The sequence below is a fragment of the Sinocyclocheilus grahami genome, unplaced genomic scaffold (genome assembly GCF_001515645.1).
Source record: "Sinocyclocheilus grahami isolate Dianchi unplaced genomic scaffold, SAMN03320097.WGS_v1.1 scaffold367.1, whole genome shotgun sequence".
Lineage (NCBI taxonomy): Eukaryota > Metazoa > Chordata > Actinopteri > Cypriniformes > Cyprinidae > Sinocyclocheilus > Sinocyclocheilus grahami.
This window is the reverse complement of record NW_015505546.1, coordinates 1,287,538-1,294,352: the sequence shown is the minus strand read 5'-3', so window position 1 is coordinate 1,294,352 and position 6,815 is coordinate 1,287,538.

The window sequence follows — 6,815 nt, the reverse complement described above, 5'->3', positions numbered from 1 at the left end:
AATGCGCTTGGAGGAAAGGAGGCGCTTAACCAGTCAGAGTGGAAACGCGTGCGCTGGATTCAACCCTCATGAAGCCTGACGTCATGCTGGACAGCAGAACTTCTAGACTTCATTCTTTAGTCTATAATAGTATTGCATATCAAGACCGGTTCTATTGAGGTTCATGCAGAAATCAAACGTTTCATCAGTGCTCTTTCATCCACATTGTATACAGACATAAACTAAACATGACATAATGGAACAGAATGTAAAAATGGGGCATGGAAATACACCAAATAGTATTCGTTCAGTTTTACTGAACAATAAGGATTGCGTGTTTAACGAAAGGATTGTGTTTGTTTCATGACATTCAGAAATTATTGCATGTATTTCCTTGGACATGCAGCCGACATTATTCTGAATGCATATTCTATTGTCTTTATTATTTATAGACAAAGCGTTGCAATTGTAAGCAGCTTTGTGGCCAGTGTCCCAACAATATTGATTAAGTGTCATTCTATTAAGTTCATTCATTTCCCCGTTGTTTATTAGTTAGTTATACAGATTTGTTCATTTAAATGTACATAAAAAAAGCACAGAATCCCAAAAGAATAGATACAATTTCCATAATCTGATAGGTTATGAAAATATTATTTATTTATTTATGTTTGTTTGGTGGTTTTTGTTAGTTAGTCAAACAGATTTTGTTAATTGTTTCAGAGTACATCAAATGTGAATCCCAAATCCCACAATTGTGTGTTTGTTTGTGTTAGTGGTATAGATTTGTGAATTGTTTCAGAGTACATAAAAAACGAACAAACAAACAAATAAATATGTGAATCCCAAATAATGGACAACATTTCCACGATCTGATAAAGGGTTATGAAGACAGTTAGTTAGTTAATTAGTTTGTTTTGCTTGTGTTTGTTATACAGTTTTGTAAATTGTTTCAGAGTACATAAAAAAGTGAATGCCAAAGAATGGACACAGTTTCCACAATCTAATGAAGGGTTATGAATACAGTTTGTGTTTATTTATTTAGTTTTCTAGCTTGCTTAATTAGTCAGTTAGTCCATTCTTTTATTAATTAGTTATATAGATTTACTAATTTATTACTAAGGTATTTCTGATTACCCTTATGAGGTGTAAAGACTGGAAAAGTGCTTTGGTGCCCTCTAGTGAAGCAAGAAGAAATTTTCCATATGAACATAACTATGTTCACACAAGGTATAGAAGTGATGATTGAAAAACAGTCATGTATTTGAAACAAAAACAAAAGCACCAATATGTTAACATTAATTTAGGAGCTAAAAAGAAACAAGTGATATGTGTGATATGTAGATGCTTGCCATTTATATTAGTGGGATTTTTTTTTTTTATAAAGATGTCAAAAGTATTGCATGTGTTGATCAAAGAAAAGCATTAACAGTAAAAATGGAATGAATAGTGCTTTATAAAATATATTTTACAATTTCATTTGCTCTTGTCCTCTTTGTTCTTTTTTTTTTTTGCAGATGAGTTGATAACTGTAAAATGCAGCTTGTCACTGTCACTATTTACCCAGCCGTAAATAGAGGAGGGGCGGGATAAATACTGACCAACCATCCTACTTGTACAATGACTGTCTACAACAATGGAGAAGTCAATATTACTGGTTACAGCTTTTTTTTTTAGTACAATTCTTAAAAATTAGATACTAATACCTTGCTGCCATGGATATTCCAAATCATCACAACCAAAGCGTCTCAGCTGGAAAAATGCTGTGCCACCAAAATGTTTTCAAGCACTACCAGCTGGTCGTTTTAAGAAGAGCACCGACATTTTTCAGCTGGCTAAAAACTCTTTGGTGGACGCCATAGACTGTACAAAAACATAGACGTAGTGTCCGTGATGTCACCCGTAGATTTCCGAAGAGCGTTTTTGAAGCTCAAAGTGGGCGGAGCGGGCCATCGCCATCTTAGCAGCGCGTCACTTCCGGATAATCGGAAATGGGTAAAGAGGCGGGAGCTGGTTGCTAAAACCACGCCCGCCTAGCTCGACGGCGGTGACAGCAGCGGCGATCCACCTGTCATTCAAGTGGCCACACCCTTAATTATGCAGCACTTTAAGGCTTAATTCTGTCAGGACCACTATCGTCAAAGATGATTGATAATTAGCATACACTTTGGATTGGCGGTATGGTTCTGTTCTGGGCAAGAACTCCCTGCGCCTCCATGCAGCCTAGCATTGATGAGAGCAGGGAGAGCAGCAATAACCCCCCCAGGGTAAACAGAACAGAACCAACATAAATGTATTGCAGATATTGTTAAAGTTCAATCATTTTATGTACACATTTTAGAATTAGTCTGATTCAAGGAGAATCAGAAGACTGAATCCCGACTGACAGAGGAGGAGTTGGGGATGGAGGAGGGTAATTAGCTATTGAGCAATGCGAAAACTGCTGATAATACTGAGGGACCTTATATATGAATGCTTAGATAGGTGTCGTAGTCCCATAGGTAGATGGGGATCAGCTGAAGGTAAGCTGATGCGAGCTTGACTAACGTGACCTGCCAGAACTAACGCTACGCTTGATTATAATTTAAACAGATGAGTTATAAAAAAAATTTACACCCCTTACAGTTGTCATGAAGGGCAAAATTAGCTATATATACCAAAACCACTTTTTGTACCAGGCTGTAAACATGTTTTTTTCTGCTGTAATGTTGGGCATTTTAACATGGGGAGTCTATGGGACTGACTCCCTTTTGGAGCCAGCCTCTAGCGGCCAGTCGATGAATTGCAGTTTTAGTCACTTCCGTGTTGGCTTCATGAGAGAGACCAGAAGGTTGCCGCTCCGTGGACACACGCTATTGAATATTTATTGTTAGGCATATGGCCTACTAGTCTTTTTTGCATTTATGCAATATACTGGAGCCAAACCTGAGAAAGTAGACCAGAATATTATACTGCGTTCCTGGACACGTAATTTGCATAGCTATAATTCATAGACAAGGATTATGCTAATTGTGAATGAGCATGCACGAGCGCCCTATTTACGAATGATTGGAATGCATTAACATACATGTTTAACTATCAAATCGAAAGTTTATTTGTGAATCCGGAGGAGAGTTTTTGGGAAGGTCTGTTTTACGGGCAAATTACTCAGAATTTACTCATATGTACTTAAATTTCATGAATGAGGCCCAGTGTAATCATAATGAAGTACACAGTACAAAAATCATGGCAACACTTTCAATCCCCCCCCCCCCCACACACACACACACAAAAAAGGGTTTAGCAATTGATTTGATATCAATGCAAATCATCACTACTCATGATTTATCATAGTTGAAACAGACATTTGGATTTAATGTAGGCCTAAGGCAGCAACCAATTATTGTAGAGTGAACAAAGACAAATAAAAGCTCATATACCAGTAATGAAGGTGTTTCTGCTGGTCCCCGTCTATGTGTCTAAGAAAGAGCTGCCCCCAGGGATGCCCTGAACAATGGGCCTGCTCTTCGGCCACAGTGTAATATGGGGGTGCAGGACCACCACCTGTTTTTTTTTTTTTTTCTCAGCCTTTTTCTTCGTGGCTGTTATAACCAGACAAACAAATTATCTCACAGTCTTTTTAATAATAATAATAATAATAATAATAATGCATTTTATTTATTATTCGTGGAGCTGAGACAGAGAAAGTTCTACGACCCATAGTTTTTTATTTATATGCAGGCTGCTGAAGAATACACAACCCAGCTGAGCGCAAAGGGCGAGCGGGAGTATAAGGAGCAACTAAACTGGATATATAGGAAGGGGCAGTCCGATGAATAATTTTTGAAAGTAAAGAAAAACTGAGTACGCTCTTTGGCCATGGTGAGCAGCCAAAAGCAGTGTTGCTAATCAGTTATTCTACTATCGATACATAGCCCCTTTTAAACCAACCCATGAACATGCAATTATCTCAGGTAGCTCAACCCAGTCATACTAATCATCAACAACAGATGCATTCGAAGAACCGAATTAGCCAGATCATGATTAGTGCAATGATATAATCTTGGATGTGTCATTTGATCTCGCATGTGATAAGAGACATATGAAGAACTGTCCTGGAGGACCCCCAGCCCTGCACATTTTTTATGTCTCCCTTATCAGACACACCCAATTCAGGTCTTGCATTCTCTTCTAATGAGCTGATGAGTTGAATCAGGTGTGTTAGATGAGGGAGACATACAAAATGTGCAGGGCTGGGGGTCCTCCAGGACAGATTTGAAAACCCCTGGTCCAGGCGGCCATGACGGAGCCACAGCGACGACCCCTCGAGATGGAAGTGGACATCTGGAATGCTGAGGTGGAACTGGAGCGACCAAGGGTAGAGGTAGAGCCTAAGGTAGGATGGAGCTAGCCGGAGTCGTAGAGTGAAGGGACGGTAAATCCATAGCATATGTAAGGCGATGTCTGACCCAGGAGGAGCCGACGGTCCAAGGGAGCCTGGCGAGGCCAAATGTGCGATGGGCTCCACTGGAGTTAAGGGAGGAAGGAGTGCAGGTTCAGGAATTAGGGCGACAAACTGTGGTAGAATGGAAAGATCCGAGTCTGGAGATGGAGCTTCATGATCCCCATGTCCAAGAGGAAGTGGCTCACAGCAGGCCCACGGTGTAACCACGACACTGAGAGGAGGTAATGGAGGCACTGAGGGACTGGTGGGAGACAGTGAGGACTGGGCAGCAAGCGCAGCTGAGAGCTGGGTAACTGACTGATGAGGGACAGAAAAAGTAGGAAGACACAAACACAGGAAAGCATAGAGGTGGTGCAAGACGTTGGTTCGGTGTGATCATTGAGTCACAACAAAATAGACATGGAAGGGGTTAAATGGAAGTTAAAATCCACATCCAGAAACTCACTCTCAGTGATGAGCAGGTGGGTAGGTTTCCAATCTAAGTCTCAAATTCCACACACATACCTTCAGCGATGCCTAGGACAGCCGGCTCACACACCTGGTCAGAAAGACTCCGCTAATGCTCTATTGCATGAGTATGTATTTCTTGGTCGCCCCTGCCATTCCTTGCAGTTGGAGAGATTCTGGTTGGGCTCTGGATTGTGATTGGCCTCGTCGATAGGTCTGACAGTGAGCGGTGATCCACAGGAAACCAGCACCCACTCCACAAAATCGAAAAAGCTCCCTCGAGGACCCTCCCTGGACAACTGCGCCTTAGTGGGGGTGTTCAGGCCGACATACAGAAATGAACATAAACTTTTGTCCAGGAAGGTAGTTTGATATGTGAGGTTGAGGAATTCTTCTAGGTGCTCCTAGGTGTTGACGTATTTGTTGTCGCCGTGCGTTTTGAGTTTGAGCTCTGTCAAGTTAATTCTTTATTGTCTATTTTTTAATCTTAAAATCAATTTTATACACCATAATTTTTGTTTCTATAACCTGTGAATATATCCTCTACAACAAAAACAATCAGAGCGCCTTGTTATCACTAGTTTCATTTTGATTTCCCGAGTCTGCGATTAGCTTATAGCCCATTAGCATAGCCAGCGTGGTTGCCGCTAATCTCACTTACATTGCTAATACTCTATTCACACACATTACCATTGTTTTACTCACTGTTACTTGCTTTAATGGCGGATGTGTGTCTACCTTTGAGTGCAGGTGAGGACACGTTGGAGCTGGAGGCTGTGGAGAAGCAGATCCGCGACCTGGTGGAGAAGCAGGCCCAGCTGAGGGAGCGGAGAGGAAAACCTCCCGGGCTGAAGCTCACAATTCCAGGGTAAGAATAGAGCGTGTTGCTAACTCTCCCACCACCTCTACTCCGTGTGTTTCTCTGCACAGGCCCGGTGCACCCAGGATGCGATCTTCCCAGATGTCCTTCACTCCAGCGTCGTGACTGACGAATTGGGATCTCGCCCGAGAGCCCAATCACCTTCGAGTGTAAACTAAACAAGCCAATGACAGTTGGCGTGCGTGTTTCGCCACGCGCACCCCGCCCCGCCACGCGGGTATAAAAGGAGAGTGCGTGCAAACACACATCAGTTTTTCACTGAGGAGCCGAGACTACGCGCCTATGTGGCGATGGAACGTAACGTCTCCATTCCCTCCTTCAGGGAACGAGGGTTACACAAGTAACCGAGACGTTCCCTTTCAGTCAGTCACATTCTACGTTACGTCAGTCGTGACTGACGAATTGGGATCCGTGCCCTGTCCGAGGACCCAGCACATTCGTCCGGGAACACCAGGTGGTGAGACATGCCAGCCCTCCGACCAGAGGAGCTAGAGCGGGGCATGGCAAGGGGGATACCCCCCCCGTTTAATGAGGAGGTATCTAGACCGCAACGTCACGATGGTCATGTTCCCGCACTGAGAACATGACTCATCCATGAGCGCTGCTTCAGCGTGCTGTAAGCCCAGGCACGAGACACAGCGATCATGACCATCAGATGAAGCCAGGAAGCGACCACATCCAGAAACGCATGAGTGGGTAGCCATCTTTAAAAAGACGCCCGCCGCTCGTGATGCTCTTTTAGAAATTGTCTCTTTTTTGAGAAGGAAAAACACTCTTTTAGAGAGCGCTGAAGCGCCCAGGGGAGGTCGCGGCGAGACCGCAGAATGGCAGCTGCAGCTCGCCGAGGATTCAGCAGCCTGGATGGCAACCCCCGCTGACACACCGTAACAGCAATGCCAGCTGTTTCTTCCAAACACTCGAGGAGATTCGTCCTCAGCTCCGAAGCGAAAAGCTGATGTGCGTTTGCACGCACTCTCCTTTTATACCCGCACGGCGGGGTGTGCGTGGCGAAACAGGCATGCCAACTGTCATTGGCTTGTTTAGTTTACACTCGAAGGTGATTGGGCT